The following is a 20,451-nucleotide window of genomic DNA, read 5'->3' as shown; positions in this document are numbered from 1 at the left end:
TCTGTACTGCCTTCAGCTGTCATCTGAGAACACCCACCAAAGTTTCATTCTTGAATCCTCTGAAAGCAAATATTTTCAGGTAGGCAATTAGCTCCTTTCACATACCTCTAAAACTACCCTCCACCCACCCACCCACAAACTATCAAAGGAATTTATTCCGGTTTGAGCAAGACCAAACACCACCTAGATCTGAGGCCGAAGACACACACCCATTGAATGACAACAACATTACCTAGCTCTGTGGAATGCCACATTTGGACCTGACACCCAAAAGATCAACAGCAATAAGGAGTGGTAGCAATGTGACACTCCAACACTTTGGAAGAAATGTAAATAAATCAACATATAAATATGCGCTTCAGGGCCTCTAAATCTTTTGGTTTTTTGAATTGCCTCATACATTATTTTAAATCATCTATGTTGACACTGAGTTGATTTGAATGCTTCTGGTATGCATTTCTGTAAAATTGCAATGGTTACATGAAGACAGAGCAGTGAGGGAACAAACAACACGGAGGTGTCTTAGAGAAGTTTTGATTGCCATTGCATATATCCATTCATAGTCCTTAATATTAAGACCCAGAGGCCTGCTTATTAGCCATGGATGAGTACATGGATGTGACTATTAAATCTGCTCGTTACGGAGAACCAATCTACCATTGTCACTGACGATTCTGTAGTCTGCACTGATGGAGGTAACTATCAAAAACAATCTCCTTTACTCTTGTGCAGAGTAATGGCGTCATTGGAACACTAAAGAAAAATATACAGAGGAAATAGAAAAAAGAACATACAAAAAGTCTTTTGAAGGTCTTGAATCAAGTGGCTATTCTCTTATTAAAACTCAAATGTAAGCCCTTGGGTCTGGAAACATTACTAGTCTTGCTGATGAAGGGACCACCACCTAGGAGAATTCATTTCTTAGGACGGTTCCCCTCACCCACCAACGGTGGCATGCTCCATAATTGGGGAACATCCTCGTATTGTGATGCGTAGTCACGATATGGGATACAAGCCCCTCTCTGAGAGGGAGGAGCTCAGGGATTTGTGTTGTACTAAGGGAGGTATATACTAAATACCCAATAGTAGAGCTCGGGGTTTTGAGGGCAGCAGAGCAAATGAAGAACAAAACGATTAAAACTAATAGCAGGGTTCGCTACATAATCTTTAATAGGGCGACCCTGGGCTAGGATAAAAAAACAGTGTGGCACTGCAGGACTAATTAACCCTGCGTGTGTGTCACAGAGGCCAACATGTTTTAGCCAATGACATAAATGATGTTGCAGCTTTCTTCAGGACCTGTGGGTGCTGCTGCTCAAGTGTGCTTATAACAATAAAACGAAGAACATAATAATACATACAAAACCATCCAGTGAGCCCCTGGAGCATCTGAAGGTGAAGGATTCACTGGCAGTACCTGTGGAAGACATGTGTGAAAGGAAATCTTGGTTTTAAAACAACCAGGTGGGGTGGTTAGTGTACAAGCAAAGCAAATAATTCTATACATGAATGTAGTCAACCTGTTTCTATTGTAGTCAGGTCAAGTGGGGGGAATTTAGGTTCATGTTCCTGTGTACAGTAGTAGGTCACAGAAACATGCCTGACCTTCTTGTGAGGGGGAGAATCAGGTGAACTGTTACATTAAACATTCTACTAATCAAAGTATTCAAAAACCACATCAGTGGAAAAGCTTACCAGCTGATGTCGGGTGTCACGCCTCAACCATTCTTGTCATGGGCCTCAAAGGGCGGAGGTGTCTCTGTTCAGCCATCATAGGAAAGAGAGAGGGAAAACAGAAAGAATAGCCCTTAGAAGCAAGAAGAACAGAGGCAGTGTTGTGCATATTAGGGAAACACTCGTGTTTGTGATTCCCAGCGGTCCACTCGTTGCATTTGATTTAGTGGTCCTGGGCACCACTGGTGCCCCTTACTAGGGACTTATTAGTAAATCAAATATTCCAATAATGGATAAACAAATCATCAATATAATTTAGACAGAGAGCATATTCACTTTAGCACTAGCTAGCAGAGGTAAAGTGCCCAGATTCCTATATCCAACCAAAATATGTCAGAAAAATAGGAGAAAGAAGACAAAACATTTGGGGATAACCCTGCAAAAAGGGCCATGTCTAAAAGCCCCATCTCTGTCAGGCTGTCAGAGAAAGATATATGCCAACGGGGGCTCCATTGATGGAAAGTGCACGGTCTGCTGATCTAAATGAGGCAAAGAGTTTTGCAGACCAGGTACTCAGACGCATTTGCGAGGCAAGGTCCGAGCCTAGGCAGTGGGTGGCTTTGGACTCTCAAATTAGGATACTTTGTCTTTGAGCTCCCACTGAAGTCATTAGTTTTGGCACTGAAAGGTCCAGCAGGAACAAAGCTGGATTTGTAACAGCCACGGTCACTCCACACATCTTGCCGATTTTCAACCTTGTCCCTTTAAAAGGCATTACCTTAATACTTAGGGCCTTCTGTGGAGTTTGGCTTACGGAATACTGCATTCATAAATGTAACAGATATCCCCCGCCGTATTACAAGTGGCATATGCTACAATGTAGTTGTAATAGGGTTGACAGGATATTCTTCACATTTGCTGAGGGGTATCCCATCCACCAAACTCTAAATAATGCCCTTAGTCCCTTTTTTAGTTTTCGAAATGCGATGCTCTCAAAAATGAATGCACTCACTCTTGCTCAGGTGGGAGATGGGGGAGATAGCAATACCTCCCATGCAAATGGAAAGCTGTGGAGTATATTTGCAAACATTGTTTTAAAAAACAAAGCATAGGCCAGCTGTGGTGTGCCGCACTCCTCCGTGTCCTGCTAATTGATACAGAGTACCGAGGATGGATGGGGCAGGCGACCGCTGTCTGAGTGCTCTATTTGAAACTATCAGCATAGCGCTGGGAAAGCTGTGGCCTGCCTTGCTCTACAGTGGACAATAGCAGGTGTCAGGCAGGGTGGTGAGGAATCTGGCAGCTGCTCCCTTTCTTTCGTGGGGCACAGCTCGTTGGGAGCTAAGGAGGATCAAGTCAGTTTACAGCTGTCTCTGTGCTCTGTTTAAAATTGAGCATTAGGATAACTGCAAGTTACCACTCTCTTCCATTGCCCCCTTTACTTGACTGACCACAGTGGAGTGGAGTAGCTCACAGTTGTGAACAGAGCAATGAGACAGATGTAAACTTCCACATTTCTACATTGGTGGTGCCATGGAAGGAGGGGGGGGGCAACTGCCTTTTTTTTAATTTAAATCCCCGTTCACCCCTGGACACAATAGAAGAGGGGCACAAGGGCACCCCACACTCATGGCCAAGAAAGGGGGACACGAGGTCCAAAATGAGTGTTTGTGCAGTTGGGCAGAACGTGGGTTTGGAGTAAAAAAAAACTAAAGAAAGGCCCCACACTTGAGCAAGGGTTGGGAATTAAATAAATATGTTAATTCATGCTCCCCACTTTTAGGCATCGCAAGGGATGTAAGGCACCTAATATACCCCCACCTTTCAGCAAGGCAGGAATAATAACGAAAAACAGTTAAAAAAAAATCTCCCACTGCACTTTTCGGCAAGCAAATTCCCATAGGCCCCAAACCCCTCTTGTTAAAGAGCATGTTGGGGATGTGTTACCCCTAGGTACTTTATTTAATCTATTCTGATGCCAATACCCATTGGGAGGAAATACAAACAAATATTAATCCGCCTTCTTTGTTTGGGACAGGTGAAAGGGGGAAAGCCATCCACCTGCCCATGGGCAAAAGGCGAGACATTTTCTTTTTACAGAAATTGAAATTTTTGCAAGAATGCCAGTTTCATACCAACATTGCAATTTTGCTGAAAGCTTTAAGTTTGCCCATCGCTGAGAAATGTGTCTCCTTTATCTTGATGTTAACAAACATTACTCCCCTTACAAATGAGAAAGGTATAAGAAGGGGTAAAATGTATCAACGTCTGTGCTTACTCTTTTAAGCCTGGGTTCGGAGTGTGGATTAATTTAACTTTTTGGAGTTAGCACCAGGACACTTTTAGTAGCTGTGCGCTGTATAAATGAAATATAATATAACATAAAATAACATAACATAACATAACATAAATGAAATATAACATAACCTTGGGCAACGCAAGTTTAAAGCCCCTAATGCTTCTCTTCCACTGAGCATGTCAGGAGTGTGTTAAATCCTCATTGCAATTTTATTTTAATTTCTCATGTGAACATTATGAAATAATATTACACCCCCTCTTGTACTTGGGAACGACACTGAGAGAACAAACAGCCCCTCACCCCTGTGCGAAGACAGAGACAGTTATGTTTTACAGAAAGCACAATTTTAGTGAAAACAGCACTTTTCCCTGGCAAACTTGCCTTTTGCAAAGGAAACGTCACAATTGTCTTCCACTGGAAAACTGTTCTGAATGTCTTCTAATGTTGCAAAATACACTGTCATTTCCTCCCTCCAGACTTTAGGAAAGGGGGTGTGGGAACAACACCCCTACCCTTGGCCAAAGCAGGGTGTATTTCAATAAATATCACCCAGCCCTTGATTGGGGCATTTTTGGGGGCATTTAAATATCAAAGCCTGCCCTTGGCCAACACAGTGAAGCTTGATGCGCCTAATGCCCCAACAGCAGAAGGGCTTATGAAAACTTTAATAAATCTACCTTAAATCAAACTATGGGACCCTCACCACCTATGGCAAGTTGGAGATGGTTAAGGTCAGTATTAGTGGTCGGTATAAAATAAACCTAACCCACCCTGAGGCAAGCCGAGAGATATTCTCTACTCTACCATCCCTGATGTAATAAAACATCATCTCTCACAAACACACATATACATACACATTCAACCTACTCATTGTCAGCCTCCCCTGAAGAAGTGCCATTTAATGCACACATATCTACCAGCAAATGTCCTCTCAAACACACACTTCTATCATATGTCCGCACACAATCAGACGCCCATACACCCACTCTCAAAGGCCCACAAACCTGCCCAGTTGCCTGGAATCGCCACAAATAGAAAGAGTCATTATTTGGCTGCCTCAGGTTTTTGTTTATTTCCCGAACATCTTACAAAGGGTTTACTTCTTCCAGGAGCTCATCTTGTGGCATGTCCTATTGCTTCTCTTCAAGCCTGTACTTTTATTGCTCCTCTTCTTACCTCCATCAATCCACTTATTACAAGAGCTCTATTGCTTCTTCATGTTGATGTGTGGACTACCTCCATGAAAGATCAGTCATTCTCAACATGTGCGCACGCGCACACCATGCAAATCACCAGATTTTAACACACGCTCATGTAAGCTACTTGACACCCATTTATGCCTTCAGAAACGCACCAGGCTCTCCCGCACACCCACCATCAGAATCCCACACCCTCCATTATACACCTGTGCACACATAATATAAGACAGTCACGTACCCACAATCAAAAATGTATGCAATCAAATACATAGTAAGATGGCTGCATGCATACAAATTAGGCACACATGCGCATGAGAAACCACACATTATGAGATGCTGCAGACACCCATGCATACCTATACACAATCAAACACTCAAATATACAAGCATACAGCAGCAGACACACACACACATAAACCATCAGATTCCCGTGCCATCAAACACCCATCAGACACCCAGATACCTAAATACCCACCATCAGAACAAACATCAAACATACACACACATCAGATGTCCATGTGCAAACCTTCAGATATTCACATGCCCATCTCTTAATAAGTGCCTTTGGAGAGCATAGTAATTTATAACCATTTACTATATTGGCTGTCTCTGATAAAGACTCCAACAATATGTCAATTTTGATCTTTTTCAGCCCCCTTAGACCTTAGGGATGCATGAAATAATATGATTGTTCACAATCAAGGACCTCTCACCAGGCCGTTCTTAAAATACAACATTGACAGTTTAGCCAGACCTTAACGGAGAAACACACTGCCAGGCAGTAAAACTTTAACCTTATGCCCTGATGGCTCATTAATAATATTAAGAAGACTGATACAATAAGAATATCCTCTCTAAACACTATTCTTGCTATCAACAGAACAAATTGAACACATGCTAATGCCCTTGTTTTGAGAATGATACTGGAAACATACTAATATGAAACTGCAGTTGGGCATCTTCTTGATGTGAAAATAAATTAATTTCACATTTCTATGTTGTACATTTTTTAGAGTTCCAACATCATTTTTGAAACCGTCCTTTTGGGTCTCACATAGGTATATTAATGGTACTTTGACACACGTCAAGTTTTAATTTCTTTCTCTTCAACATGGTCTAACTCTTAGAGACATGACCACTGGCAATGGTTTCATGCAGAAGTTTACAATTTTGGGATCACTTTTATATTCTGGTGCACTTTTCTTGCTCTGATGACAATAGTCATATACTTTCTATGGTGGTTGACGTCTATTCTATCTATGATGAGTCAATGATTTGACGAATCTTCTCAGTTCTAACAAACCAATGGAGCATTGTTCAATAAAAGAACCTTAGAAGAAATGTACTTTCAATAATGGAGCATCCCTAAGTAATTTTCTTTTTTGACACTTAACATATTCCCCTACCACTCGCTTTTATATTTTTTTTTTGCATTAGTGGTCCTGGAGAAGGTGGTCCTAAATGGAGAACAACCCCCAAAACATGAGTTGACCTGGATGTTTGATACCCAACCCACCACATCGTCACGGAGACTGCTGTGTATCTGTCTTTACTGTTACCCTTGTAGTGCGTGTGATCTTGGTAGGGTATGGTGTGGCTCGATGAGAGAATGGGAATGTTTGTTGGCGTGATAGGTTAGTATGCAAGTGTGGTCAATAATCAGGAGATGTATAATTGTAATGAAATCATACAGATAATAATGGCCATGAAAAAGAATAATACACATGTTGACCTTGTGCAATAGAAAAAGAAATTGTTAAACATATCTTTTTATCCAACAAATGTGTAGATACCAAAAAAGCTTCTTTTAAAAAACAGTTTTCTATTTTTTCTATGTTGATATACATGATGAAAAAATCATTAAATAATAAAAAACACTAAAGATATAGAAATTGTAAGTTGGTCGTGTTGTAATTGTAGATAGCCCCATAGAGCTGTAGTCAGCCTACATAAAAGTAATATAGGTCTAGTGGGAGTTCTTTGTGTAGATATATTATTGTTGTTTCCCCCTTTCTCCCAGACCTGAAAGCAACTAATAGGGGGTACCTTGGCGTGATATTGTGTAACTTTGCAATATAACTACGTCTTGTTTGACAAAGTCATCTGCTAATGTCATAATACATTGGCAGAAACTGCCTTGACAGCGGTTGTTGTCATTGCTTGAATTTTCCGCTAGGCTGAAGGACATTTAAAAATGTGCCGGTCTGCTCCTGGGCGACAGAGTAAGTTACTCTGTTGTGCTGCTGTACAATGGACCAACCGTCCAGATCTAAGTCAGCTCCTTAGGGCAACATTTATTTGTTTGTGGAAAGGGTACTCCATCTCAAAGGTGATTCCACATAATAGTCCGCCTACCGGATGCAGACGTTTGGTTTAACAACGGTAGAGAATTTGTCTCTGATGTGATTACACCCCTCTGACGGCCTGATGGAGTAAGAGCTGTTGGAGATTGACCTGTATGTCTGCCCACCAAATTTAGATCATCAGACATACACGTCATATTTCACTGTCTATCATCGTAAATTCGTGGCGGTAAGGGGCAGTGAAGATTGCAAAATGCCCCCCTCGCCATGGGAAATATTTCCCACGTTGGGAGGAGCATTTTTTTTCTCAAAAACAAAATCCCGCTGTTGTGTTTTGTTTTTAAAAAAAATGTAAAGCGTAACTTTGCCGTATGGCTCCATCATGTTTGACTGAGCCATACGGCAAAGTTAGAATGCATTGGAAGAAACCACCTTGACAGCGGTTCCAATCAATGCTAGGATTGTCAGCTGGCCTGACGAACATCGGACCTCTATCAGGGCAACTGAGTAATTTTCTCCATTGCCTAGGTGGAGGACAGCCCGATGGCCAAATTTATAGTTGTGCTGTAAAACACCAAACCTTAACTCCTTCCCATATCCGTCGAACAATAAAATTGACCTTTTCCTAAATATCTTTTCTGAACAACTTCATTGTCCGAAACATTCATAACATATCTTCAGTAATATTCACATAGAAATATTAATATCCATGTATAATTCTTGTAATAGCACACTATAATTTGTTCAGACATAAATAACTATCATTATCTATTCATATATAAAGCCAAAGAGGAACATTCACACGTCCCAAAAAACTTACACCAACATATTCAATGTTTAATTCCTATAACAAATCGGTCACTTTTCCATTAACATAAATACATTATTGTTAAAAAGTCGTCTACATGGAATTCATATTCCAATTTTACATATATTGCTGTTTCATTTTAAAAACATCAAATAGAAATGTAACATTTAACACGTTTTACATATTCTACAACAAAGTAACCTTCAGAACAATATAAAACCGAATTTAAAAAATGACAAGATACATTTCTTACAGTTACCTAACCAAAAAAGGAATTTAAAATAATGCTTACAAACTGCAACGGTACCTTAGAAAATCATTTCACAAAAACTGTGTATATGAAAAGCCCATCAGTCTATATAATAATTAACATTCTTAATTCAATTTATATCTTTCACAACATTAACCATTCAAGCACTGGAAATAGAAACATTAAATATAATAAAAACATTTTTCAACAAATACACAAAATAAACAACATTTGCATTTGGATGTTTTGTTGAAGGAAGTTTGAAAACGATCTAGGGGTATATTCACAAGAACGTTTGATAACTACAGCAAGAGTGGCGTAACGCAACTTTCAACATTGCAGCCTATCGCGGGAAAATAACCCTGTGTCAAATTGGAATTCACAACGCGGTGGTAGCATGCGATAGTCTGCCGAATTGTCCGTGGTACAACCCCCTCGATGGAGACAAAAACACAAACCACAATGCCAGAAAACCTACGATGGACCAAAGCGCGAAGATGAAATCAGCAATAAGCAGCGCCAGGCCTGCAACACACACCTGGCAGGTGGAAAAAATCACCATAAAAGTAGAAAAAACACTCAAACACAAACTTACTAACACCCAAGCACCATGGAGGCAGCCGGAGCAGGCACAGTGGACAAGCGTAACCCCACAAACACACCTGACGACCAGCCCTGGACCTCAGGGACAGGGAAGGGTAAGGACAAGGAGAAGAGGAAGACAAAGTTCAGTCCGCAGGCGAACCGGATCATTGTCACGAAAAGTGATGGAACACCATCAACAACTGTTCGTCACCTCCAACGTGTCACTGGGCACCAAAAAATGGAATATGGCAGGACATCATGGACAAGGTGAATGCCATCGGAGAGCACAAGAGGACAATGGACGAGGTCAAAAGGCGATGGAATGACATCAAGTGGAGGACCAAGGAGAAACTCTCCGCCAACCAGAAGGCAGCAACGCAGACTGGAGATGGAGGCCCAGTGCCACAGCTCGAGCTGAATAACATGGACGAGCTGGTGTCGACAGTCATCAGTGTGGATACTGTCGCCGGAGTCGGGGGATCGGACACTGCTCGACAGGACACAACACAACCGCAACAGGGTGAGTGACCACCAGGTACTGGGGGGACGGGTGGAGATGGGCACAATGGTACACATGCACAATCAAGCAGAGCACAGTGCACACCCACAATGACTCTGGGTCCTCGCCCAGATCTACAGACTGTGACAATGTACAATGCCATGCTGACTGAATGTCAACATGTACCATGCGACTGCATACATGTGGGCACATTGTAATACACCATCTCCCCTTCACATCGCAGGGGCACCATCAACACCTCCTGCAGAGCTGTCCTAGCCACTCTTCACTGATGACAAGGAGGACAACACCAGCATCGACACCCAAACCATCCAAGACATCATTGACCTCATCCACCACTCACCTCCAGGATCAGGTCAGCCCAGCTACATCGAGGAGACCCCACCCACTACCCAAAGCACCCAGCAGGAGGCACCCACAGCCCCAGTACCTCCCTAGGGCCCCCAGCAACAACACATGGCCTTCCAACGCCGTGTGCTGGAGTGACAGAGGGAGACCGCAGAGCAGGTGCGGTTGGGCTTCGGCATCATGGCAAGAAAACTTGATGCCATCCTTGGGTGTGAAGACCCACTCCATTGTCTCCAACAAGCCCTGGCTGACATCGCTGGAGTCATGACGCGGAGAGAAGAACACCTGTCCGCTCAGAGTGGCTCCAGCGATACCAGCCATGAGCTAACACACACGCGAAGGCTCATGGAGGACATGGTGCGAATGGAGGCGGAAAGGATGGCAGCCACTATGTAGCTGGGATCTACCATGCCTCATCATGGCATTGCTGCCACAAGGCGTGGCGATGATGAGTGCTGCTGCCCCCACACATCCACATCTTCGCCCCCTGGTATGTCTGTGCCTCACAGTGAGGCAGGCCTAACCACTCCGGCACCTGATGTGTCAGTGGAACATAGTGCGGCTGACAATCCACCTCCGGCCCCTGATGTGTCAGTGGCACACGGTTCATTGCTGAAGGCACAGGCACCCAGCCACAGGACGCTGACTGGGGTTGAACATAGTTTGTGGCACATGGTGCATTTCGGCTGCACAGGCACCCCGTCATGTGACGCTGACTGGGGTTGAACAGGGTTTGTGGGGCACGGTGCATTGTGGCCGGCACAGGCACCCCACCATGGGACAGGGACTTTGGGTGCACTAAGTCATTGGCACCTTCAGCTGCTGAGCGGGTGTGAAGCCTGCAATGATGCACCGTCCCGGCGATCCAGAACGCTCAGGATTTGTGTGCCTTGCTGGACTGCAGTGTAGGCCGAGCCAGCGGGCAGCACGGGCCTACCGCCACGTGGCCTTGGTTCCCGGGTCACAGAGTTAGTGGCACCCATCGGGCTGAGCGGCTGTGCAGGCTGCAATGTTCCCGGGTGCCCTGGTATGTCCTATTCCATGGAGTAATCAAGACCCAGCGCCAGTCATGAGACCTGGTGGCCTGCGCAGCGTGGCTGCATGGTGTGGAGGGTGCCATGTTCGCGGGCTCCAGGGCTTGTGGCTTGCAGCGGCACGTGGTGGGACCTTCTGTCTACACGTCAGCGCCGGAAGGTGAGCAGTGAGGCTCGGGTGTGCATGGGTGGGCATGCTCCGATTGGCGGCGGGAGGGGCTGGGGTGCCTCTGCCTAGGTGTGCATGGGCAGGCGGGCGGTGCTGTCTTGTGCAAGTGTGTGTACTGTGCCAGTCATGAATCTGGACTCTGTTTCAGATGACGGCTCTGACTCTGATGTGTGACCTGGTGTACTGCTATACATACCGGCAAGTGGTTGGAGACACACCGGTGGCAGCAGGTGAGCAGTGTGGCCTGGGTGCGCAGGGGCAGCATCTCTCCCCCCCCTCTCTTTCTCTCTCTTTCTCTCTCTCTCTCTCTCTCTCTCCCCCTCTCTTCTTCTCTCTCTCTCTCTTTCTCTCTCTTTTCTTCTCTCTCTCTCTTTCGCTCTCTCTCTGTCCTTTGGTGTGAGCAGGACAGACCTTCTCATCATGCTTTTTGTCTTGCAGGCTGTGACCTAGGGATTGTCCCGAGATCAACCGCCATGTGTCTTCATTTCATTTCAGTGTTGATTTCAATAAAGTTTCATTGGTGGCTTTGAAAGTGAAAGTGTGATGCTCACTTCTGTGACGACACATGCATGTCACCAGTTGTGATTGTGCGACATCAGGCAGATTATTTCGTACATGTGTAGGTGTAGCTGATGTGGTAGGTCTTTGGTCGGGGGGGTCAGGGAGGGGTGGTCCTGGGTGTGGTGTTGGTGGGTGTTGTGGCCTTCTTGGGTGTCCGTGCTGCATGTTTAGTTGCTCCATGGCATCTGTTTGGCTTCAGGTGTGGCGCTGGGCTGTGCTCCCTTTTGTGGTGCAGGCTGTGGTCCGACTTTACACCAGGTCAGAGTAGGTGTTAATTTCCTGCTGCTAACCCACCTTATCTCGTGTTTTGTGTTCTTATCCCCGAGCTAGCTGGTCGTTGTGAATGCTGGGGTGTTGTGTTGTCACCGTTTTTGCACGGGAATGCCTACTCTGCATCTTATTAGCTATAGTTGCGGGTATTCTCTGTGGCGATGTTTTTTGTGGCTGCTATCGCGGATAAACTGGTGCTGTTGGCTGTTATCACCAGCTTGTGAATGGGGATGGGGAGGTAAATTCATCACAACATTGGCTGCGTTAAAGTTAATTTAGAGATAGCTCCTTGTGAATATTCCCCAGAGTTGTTTGCTCTTATGTCAGTTATTAAATGAACTTGTCTGTTTCTTTTAACTTTTTTAAACATTTACCCTCATGGTTATTTGACCTAAGTGTTTGTTTTCTAGTTAGGTAAAATAGATATAAAATGCCGCTGTTTTGATGAATTCATTATTAAATTATTATACATGCCAGTACAGAAAGTCTAAAACTCGTTTTTACCTATGCGCTTTTCCAAAGCTTAACCATTAATTTAAATCCCAAACAGTCGAAACATTATTTTTATTTTTAGCTACTGCTGCCATCTGCTGGACAATAAACTCCGATTTATTAATCTCTAAAATGTCCCAAAGATACAATTAAAAGCTTGTACACAGTTTAAAGAAAATTTACAACAAACCTAAAACAGACGTTACAACATAATAGTTACTAGCAATGCATATTCTCAGATAAGAAAAAACAAAATAATGAAATAGCCGTTTTGTTTCTAAAAACAAGTCATGATATAAATCCTGTTTTTTCTTTAAACGCATAATTTTTCTTTCTTAAATATTACATTGCCTGAAGTTTTACAGGTGCTTCTTTATTCCATATGACTAAAATGTCAGGTGAATGTAGATAAGAAAAAACTAAATAATGAAACATCCGTTGTATCATAAAATATGCTATGTCATAAGCAACATACCTTACTAGTATTAGACTTAGACGAAAGATTTCAGAGGTATTTGTTAATATTTGCACTTGTGGCGTTTCCCAGCTGCAGAGAAGTTACGTTTTTTGCCAATATCTCTTCAAACCTGATCAGCGTTCATGTACGTGTAAATCCCCCTCATAATGAGCCATCTTTGACAGTAGTCAGTGCATATGCAAGTCTCAAGGGGGAACAGCCTTGGGCTTTAGTCGATATGACATTCTGATATGGTTCTTCAAATCAGGGTACATTTTCTTAACCTCAGAAGTCTTTTACAGGTCTTTCCTTCTCATATAAAATGTCAATATTGTTTTCGCTAAAGGCACACCATCCTGCGTTCAAATAAGCCTTTTTTTACATTCCACTTACTGCATTACGCCCAGAAGACGAAATAACTCGAAGGATGTGAGGTGTTCATTACAGACTATGATGCTGGAGTGCAGGTAGACTTTTACATTTGTAAAAAGAATACATTTGCAGCAAGTACCTTAATGTATTAATGTTCCTATGCACTAATGGCATTTTTATCACATTTAGGGGCACATGCATCAAGCCATTTTCTGTTCGCTGCGAATGGACCCGTTTGCGAACGGAAAAGGCCATTGCTAATGCATTAGGGGGCATATTATCAAGGGGGTTTATCTCCGCTTTTTTGGCTTTAAAAGCCAAGAAAGCGGATATAAAATTATCTCCCTATTACCAAGCTGTCGCTAACACCAGTTAGCGACAGCTAATAGGAGATAGCGACCATCTTGGGCCCCGCTTTGCATGTCAGTGATATTTATCACTAATGACATGCAAAGTGGGCGTGCCAAGATGTTAGCGACTGGAAACAGTCGCTAACATCGCTATCTCCTATTACCAACTTTTGGAGATATTCGCGCTAAGCGCGAATATCTCCAAAAGCTAACACCTACCCTGAGCAGTTCTTAGCCATGTTATCCAATGGGAGGTGGATAACATGGCTAAGAGCATTTGCTCGATAATGCATGAATATCGCTGACTTTTCAGCGATATTCATGCATTGCGGCAGTTTTTTATCGCATTTGCGATAACAAGGTTTATGTGCGATAAATTTTGTTTCTAAACAAGTTAGAGACAACAATTATCGCTAGTTGTTGGTAATATGCCCCTAAATGCTTTACATTCGCAATTCAGGTAATTCTAATTATTTGTGATGACCTAAATTGCGAATGCATTTAGGGAATAGCAATTTGCGACCCGCTAATAGCGATGCATGTAGCCTTTCCTAAATGTGGAAACGCTAATTACCTTCAAGTTGATGGTAATTTGTGCATGCTTTGCAAAATGCCCAAAAATTTATTTTTCAAAGTTCCATGTAGCCCACATGCTTTACATGGGCAAACTTACCTTTTTTTGGGGGTGCTTCAGGAGGGCCTAAGGCCTCCAGGCATCCTTGGATTTTGCATTTGCAATTTTTGATTACCAATTTGTTAATCGCAGTTTGCGAATGCATTACCATTCATTCCTATGGGCCTCTAGGCCCATAGGAATAAATAGAGTCACAAAAGCTAATAGCGAATCGCAATTTCCGAATCGCTATTATTTAATGTTAAGGAATTGCAAATTATTTTGCGATTCCTACATGTATAGCTTTTTGCGATTCCAAAATAGCGATTCGGTAAAAATCACTATTTTAGAATTGCAAAATGTATGCTTGATGTATGTGCCCCTTAGTTCATTAAAACAATGTACAATGCATTTCATATAATAAAAATGTGGTTCATCGCTAATACATAGAATTGAGAAATAAACTAGAAATATATCAATGTGCACAAAATAATAGCTTAGGAACCCAACACACAGCAAAGCTACATTGCTAACTAAAATTCATATAATGCCCGAACGAGGACCCTTATTTATGGGAATTGGCATATGCCAGTGCAGCAAGTCATCTTGCTGCTCTGCCCTATGCCAAAGGGCAGAAATGCAATACGGTGCACTCCTGTCCTTTCTCTTTGCACTGGTGCCCTTTTAGCTGTCTAGTGCCAACGAAGGCACCATTGCACTAAGGTGCAAGGGTGTCTGTGAATACTGCAAGGGTGCCTTCGTTGCATGCAAGATTATTTTTGCGCATGAAGGGGCAGCTTCCTGCAAAGAAACAATCCTAAGAGGCATTTTCTTGTTTCCATCTGTGCTGCAAAGCAAAAATAGAACGTGAAAATAAGGAGGAGAAATAAAGAAGTTTCTCCTTGTTACGCCTCACCTCAGGAGGCACAAGAATTTGGTGCTTCCCCAGGTTTACATGCTCTTCTAAATCTGAGGCAGCATCAAAATCCATGGGTGTTGCATGGGAAAACCCACTGCAGCGCCCATGGAATGCATCCCGAGTGCAGAGTAAGGCAACGCAGCGAGTTGCTCTGTCTTGCCTTACTCCATATCTATGTGATCATTCAAAGCCACGCAAAGTGGCTTTGCGTGGCCTAATAGATGCAAATTTGCAATCTGCGCCACCGGAGCGTCTAAAGAAGAGATGCTCCGGTGGGACAGGGGGCTCGTAAATAAGCCGCTTAGCCTTTACATCCAATAGGTATGAAGATGGCAGTGCTTTCCAATAAAAAACATTATAAGCTGCAGTGCTGTCATACAAAACTCCTAGATTATGGCCTACTACTTGACTCATCATTCATCTTTAAAGCACACAAAGATGGTACTTAGACTAACAACAGACACTTCCAGATTCACTACCAGATTTTTAGGTCTCGCCTTTTCCATTCCGAAGGAATGGGAAATGGAGAGAATTCAAGTGCTCAAAATCCTCGTGAAACCAAGGGCTTTTTGGTGCGGTTGTCTTTGAGTTCACGTGAATCACGTGACCAAACCAGCACGCGCATTAGCCTCCCTCCCTCCTAATTGCATTTTGTTCACGGCCGCCACCACATCAAAGGGCTTCTCCCAGCGTGTGCTCTGCTGCTTCTCCTCCCCTAATTATTCATGGCTGGTCGGCCGTACTTTCAGTTTCCCGGCCGCTCTTTATTGAAAGCTTTTTGCCTATCTCGCTGTCTATCCTCGATCACTCCGCTGCTCTCTAGCTATGCTTGTTATTTATTCCTTTTCGTGTTCGTCTGTTCTCCATGTTACTCTCGGCTTCGGCTGCCTCTCTGCTGCCCTCTTCTGTGGCTCACCCCCTTATCTATTCTCCTCTGTGCCTCTTTCTCATGTGTGCTTCTCGTTCTGCCCCATCTCTCCCCCACTGTATCTGTCACTCCTGTCTGTCTATCCTCGGCCCCTGTGTCTCCTCTCCACTGCTGTCCCCCCCTATCGTTTCTCCTCGTGTCCGTCTGTTCTCCATGTTACTCTCGGCTTCGGCTGCCTCTATGCTGCCCTCTTCTGTGGCTCACACCCTTATCTATTCTCCTCTGTGCCTCTTTCTCATGTGTGCTTCTCGTTCTGCCCCATCTCTCCCCCACTGTATCTGTCACTCCTGTCTGTCTATCCTCGATCACTCCGCTGCTCTCTAGCTATGCTTGTTATTTATTCCTTTTCGTGTCCGTCTGTTCTCCATGTTACTCTCGGCTTCGGATGCCTCTCTGCTGCCCTCTTCTGTGGCTGTCTATCCACGATCACTCCGCTGCTCTCTAGCTATGCTTGTTATTTATTCCTTTTCGTGTCCGTCTGTTCTCCATGTTACTCTCGACTTCGGCTGCCTCTCTGCTGCCCTCTTCTGTGGGTCACCCCCTTATCTATTCTCCTCTGTGCCTCTTTCTCATGTGTGCTTCTCGTTCTGCCCCATCTCTCCCCCACTGTATCTGTCACTCCTGTCTGTCTATCCTCGGCCCCTGTGTCTCCTCTCCACTGCTGTCCCCCCTATCGTTTCTCCTCGTGTCCGTCTGTTCTCCATGTTACTCTCGGCTTCGGCTGCCTCTCTGCTGCCCTCTTCTGTGGCTCACCCCCTTATCTATTCTCCTCTGTGCCTCTTTCTCATGTGTACTTCTCGTTCTGCCCCATCTCTCCCCCACTGTATCTGTCACTCCTGTCTGTCTATCCTCGATCACTCCGCTGCTCTCTACCTATGCTTGTTATTTATTCCTTTTTGTGTCCGTCTGTTCTCCATGTTACTCTCGGCTTCGGATGCCTCTCTGCTGCCCTCTTCTGTGGCTGTCTATCCTCGATCACTCCGCTGCTCTCTAGCTATGCTTGTTATTTATTCCTTTTCGTGTCCGTCTGTTCTCCATGTTACTCTCGGCTTCGGCTGCCTCTCTGCTGCCCTCTTCTGTGGGTCACCCCCTTATCTATTCTCCTCTGTGCCTCTTTCTCATGTGTGCTTCTCGTTCTGCCCCATCTCTCCCCCACTGTATCTGTCACTCCTGTCTATCTATCCTCGGCCCCTGTGTCTCCTCTCCACTGCTGTCCCCCCCTATCGTTTCTCCTCGTGTCCGTCTGTTCTCCATGTTACTCTCGGCTTCGGCTGCCTCTCTGCTGCCCTCTTCTGTGGCTCACCCCCTTATCTATTCTCCTCTGTGCCTCTTTCTCATGTGTGCTTCTCGTTCTGCCCCATCTCTCCCCCACTGTATCTGTCACTCCTGTCTGTCTATCCTCGGACCCTGTGTCTTCTCTCCACTGCTGTCCCCCCCTATCGTTTCTCCTCGTGTCCGTCTGTTCTCCATGTTACTCTCGGCTTCGGCTGCCTCTCTGCTGCCCTCTTCTGTGGCTCACCCCCTTATCTATTCTCCTCTGTGCCTCTTTCTCATGTGTACTTCTCGTTCTGCCCCATCTCTCCCCCACTGTATCTGTCACTCCTGTCTGTCTATCTTCGATCACTCCGCTGCTCTCTACCTATGCTTGTTATTTATTCCTTTTTGTGTCCGTCTGTTCTCCATGTTACTCTCGGCTTCGGATGCCTCTCTGCTGCCCTCTTTTGTGGCTGTCTATCCTCGATCACTCCGCTGCTCTCAAGCTATGCTTGTTATTTATTCCTTTTCGTGTCGGTCTGTTCTCCATGTTACTCTCGACTTCGGCTGCCTCTCTGCTGCCCTCTTCTGTGGGTCACCCCCTTATCTATTCTCCTCTGTGCCTCTTTCTCATGTGTGCTTCTCGTTCTGCCCCATCTCTCCCCCACTGTATCTGTCACTCCTGTCTGTCTATCCTCGGCCCCTGTGTCTCCTCTCCACTGCTGTCCCCCCTATCGTTTCTCCTCGTGTCCGTCTGTTCTCCATGTTACTCTCGGCTTCGGCTGCCTCTCTGCTGCCCTCTTCTGTGGCTCACCCCTTATCTATTCTCCTCTGTGCCTCTTTCTCATGTGTACTTCTCGTTCTGCCCCATCTCTCCCCCACTGTATCTGTCACTCCTGTCTGTCTATCCTCGATCACTCCGCTGCTCTCTACCTATGCTTGTTATTTATTCCTTTTTGTGTCCGTCTGTTCTCCATGTTACTCTCGGCTTCGGATGCCTCTCTGCTGCCCTCTTCTGTGGCTGTCTATCCTCGATCACTCCGCTGCTCTCTAGCTATGCTTGTTATTTATTCCTTTTCGTGTCCGTCTGTTCTCCATGTTACTCTCGGCTTCGGCTGCCTCTCTGCTGCCCTCTTCTGTGGGTCACCCCCTTATCTATTCTCCTCTGTGCCTCTTTCTCATGTGTGCTTCTCGTTCTGCCCCATCTCTCCCCCACTGTATCTGTCACTCCTGTCTATCTATCCTCGGCCCCTGTGTCTCCTCTCCACTGCTGTCCCCCCCTATCGTTTCTCCTCGTGTCCGTCTGTTCTCCATGTTACTCTCGGCTTCGGCTGCCTCTCTGCTGCCCTCTTCTGTGGCTCACCCCCTTATCTATTCTCCTCTGTGCCTCTTTCTCATGTGTGCTTCTCGTTCTGCCCCATCTCTCCCCCACTGTATCTGTCACTCCTGTCTGTCTATCCTCGGACCCTGTGTCTTCTCTCCACTGCTGTCCCCCCCTATCGTTTCTCCTCGTGTCCGTCTGTTCTCCATGTTACTCTCGGCTTCGGCTGCCTCTCTGCTGCCCTCTTCTGTGGCTCACCCCCTTATCTATTCTCCTCTGTGCCTCTTTCTCATGTGTGCTTCTCGTTCTGCCCCATCTCTCCCCCACTGTATCTGTCACTCCTGTCTGTCTATCTTCGATCACTCCGCTGCTCTCTACCTATGCTTGTTATTTATTCCTTTTTGTGTCCGTCTGTTCTCCATGTTACTCTCGGCTTCGGATGCCTCTCTGCTGCCCTCTTTTGTGGCTGTCTATCCTCGATCACTCCGCTGCTCTCAAGCTATGCTTGTTATTTATTCCTTTTCGTGTCGGTCTGTTCTCCATGTTACTCTCGACTTCGGCTGCCTCTCTGCTGCCCTCTTCTGTGGGTCACCCCCTTATCTATTCTCCTCTGTGCCTCTTTCTCATGTGTGCTTCTCGTTCTGCCCCATCTCTCCCCCACTGTATCTGTCACTCCTGTCTGTCTATCCTCGGCCCCTGTGTCTCCTCTCCACTGCTGTCCCCCCTATCGTTTCTCCTCGTGTCCGTCTGTTCTCCATGTTACTCTCGGCTTCGGCTGCCTCTCTGCTGCCCTCTTCTGTGGCTCACCCCCTTATCTATTCTCCTCTGTGCCTCTTTCTCATGTGTACTTCTCGTTCTGCCCCATCTCTCCCCCACTGTATCTGTCACTCCTGTCTGTCTATCCTCGATCACTCCGCTGCTCTCTACCTATGCTTGTTATTTATTCCTTTTTGTGTCCGTCTGTTCTCCATGTTACTCTCGGCTTCGGATGCCTCTCTGCTGCCCTCTTCTGTGGCTGTCTATCCTCGATCACTCCGCTGCTCTCTAGCTATGCTTGTTATTTATTCCTTTCCGTGTCCGTCTGTTCTCCATGTTACTCTCGGCTTCGGCTGCCTCTCTGCTGCCCTCTTCTGTGGGTCACCCCCGTATCTATTCTCCTCTGTGCCTCTTTCTCATGTGTGCTTCTCGTTCTGCCCCATCTCTCCCCCACTGTATCTGTCACTCCTGTCTATCTATCCTCGGCCCTGTGTCTCCTCTCCACTGCTGTCCCCCCCTATCGTTTCTCCTCGTGTCCGTCTGTTCTCCATGTTACTCTCGGCTTCGGCTGCCTCTCTGCTGCCCTCTTCTGTGGCTCACCCCCTTATCTATTCTCCTCTGTGCCTCTTTCTCATGTGTGCTTCTCGTTCTGCCCCATCTCTCCCCCACTGTATCTGTCACTCCTGTCTGTCTATCCTCGGCCCCTGTGTCTTCTCTCCACTGCTGTCCCCCCCTATCGTTTCTCCTCGTGTCCGTCTGTTCTCCATGTTACTCTCGGCTTCGGCTGCCTCTCTGCTGCCCTCTTCTGTGGCTCACCCCCTTATCTATTCTCCTCTGTGCCTCTTTCTCATGTGTACTTCTCGTTCTGCCCCATCTCTCCCCCACTGTATCTGTCACTCCTGTCTGTCTATCTTCGATCACTCCGCTGCTCTCTACCTATGCTTGTTATTTATTCCTTTTTTGTCCGTC

Source organism: Lissotriton helveticus, chromosome 2_1 (genome assembly GCF_964261635.1).
Source record: "Lissotriton helveticus chromosome 2_1, aLisHel1.1, whole genome shotgun sequence".
Taxonomy (NCBI): domain Eukaryota; kingdom Metazoa; phylum Chordata; class Amphibia; order Caudata; family Salamandridae; genus Lissotriton; species Lissotriton helveticus.
This window is presented reverse-complemented; position numbering follows the sequence as displayed.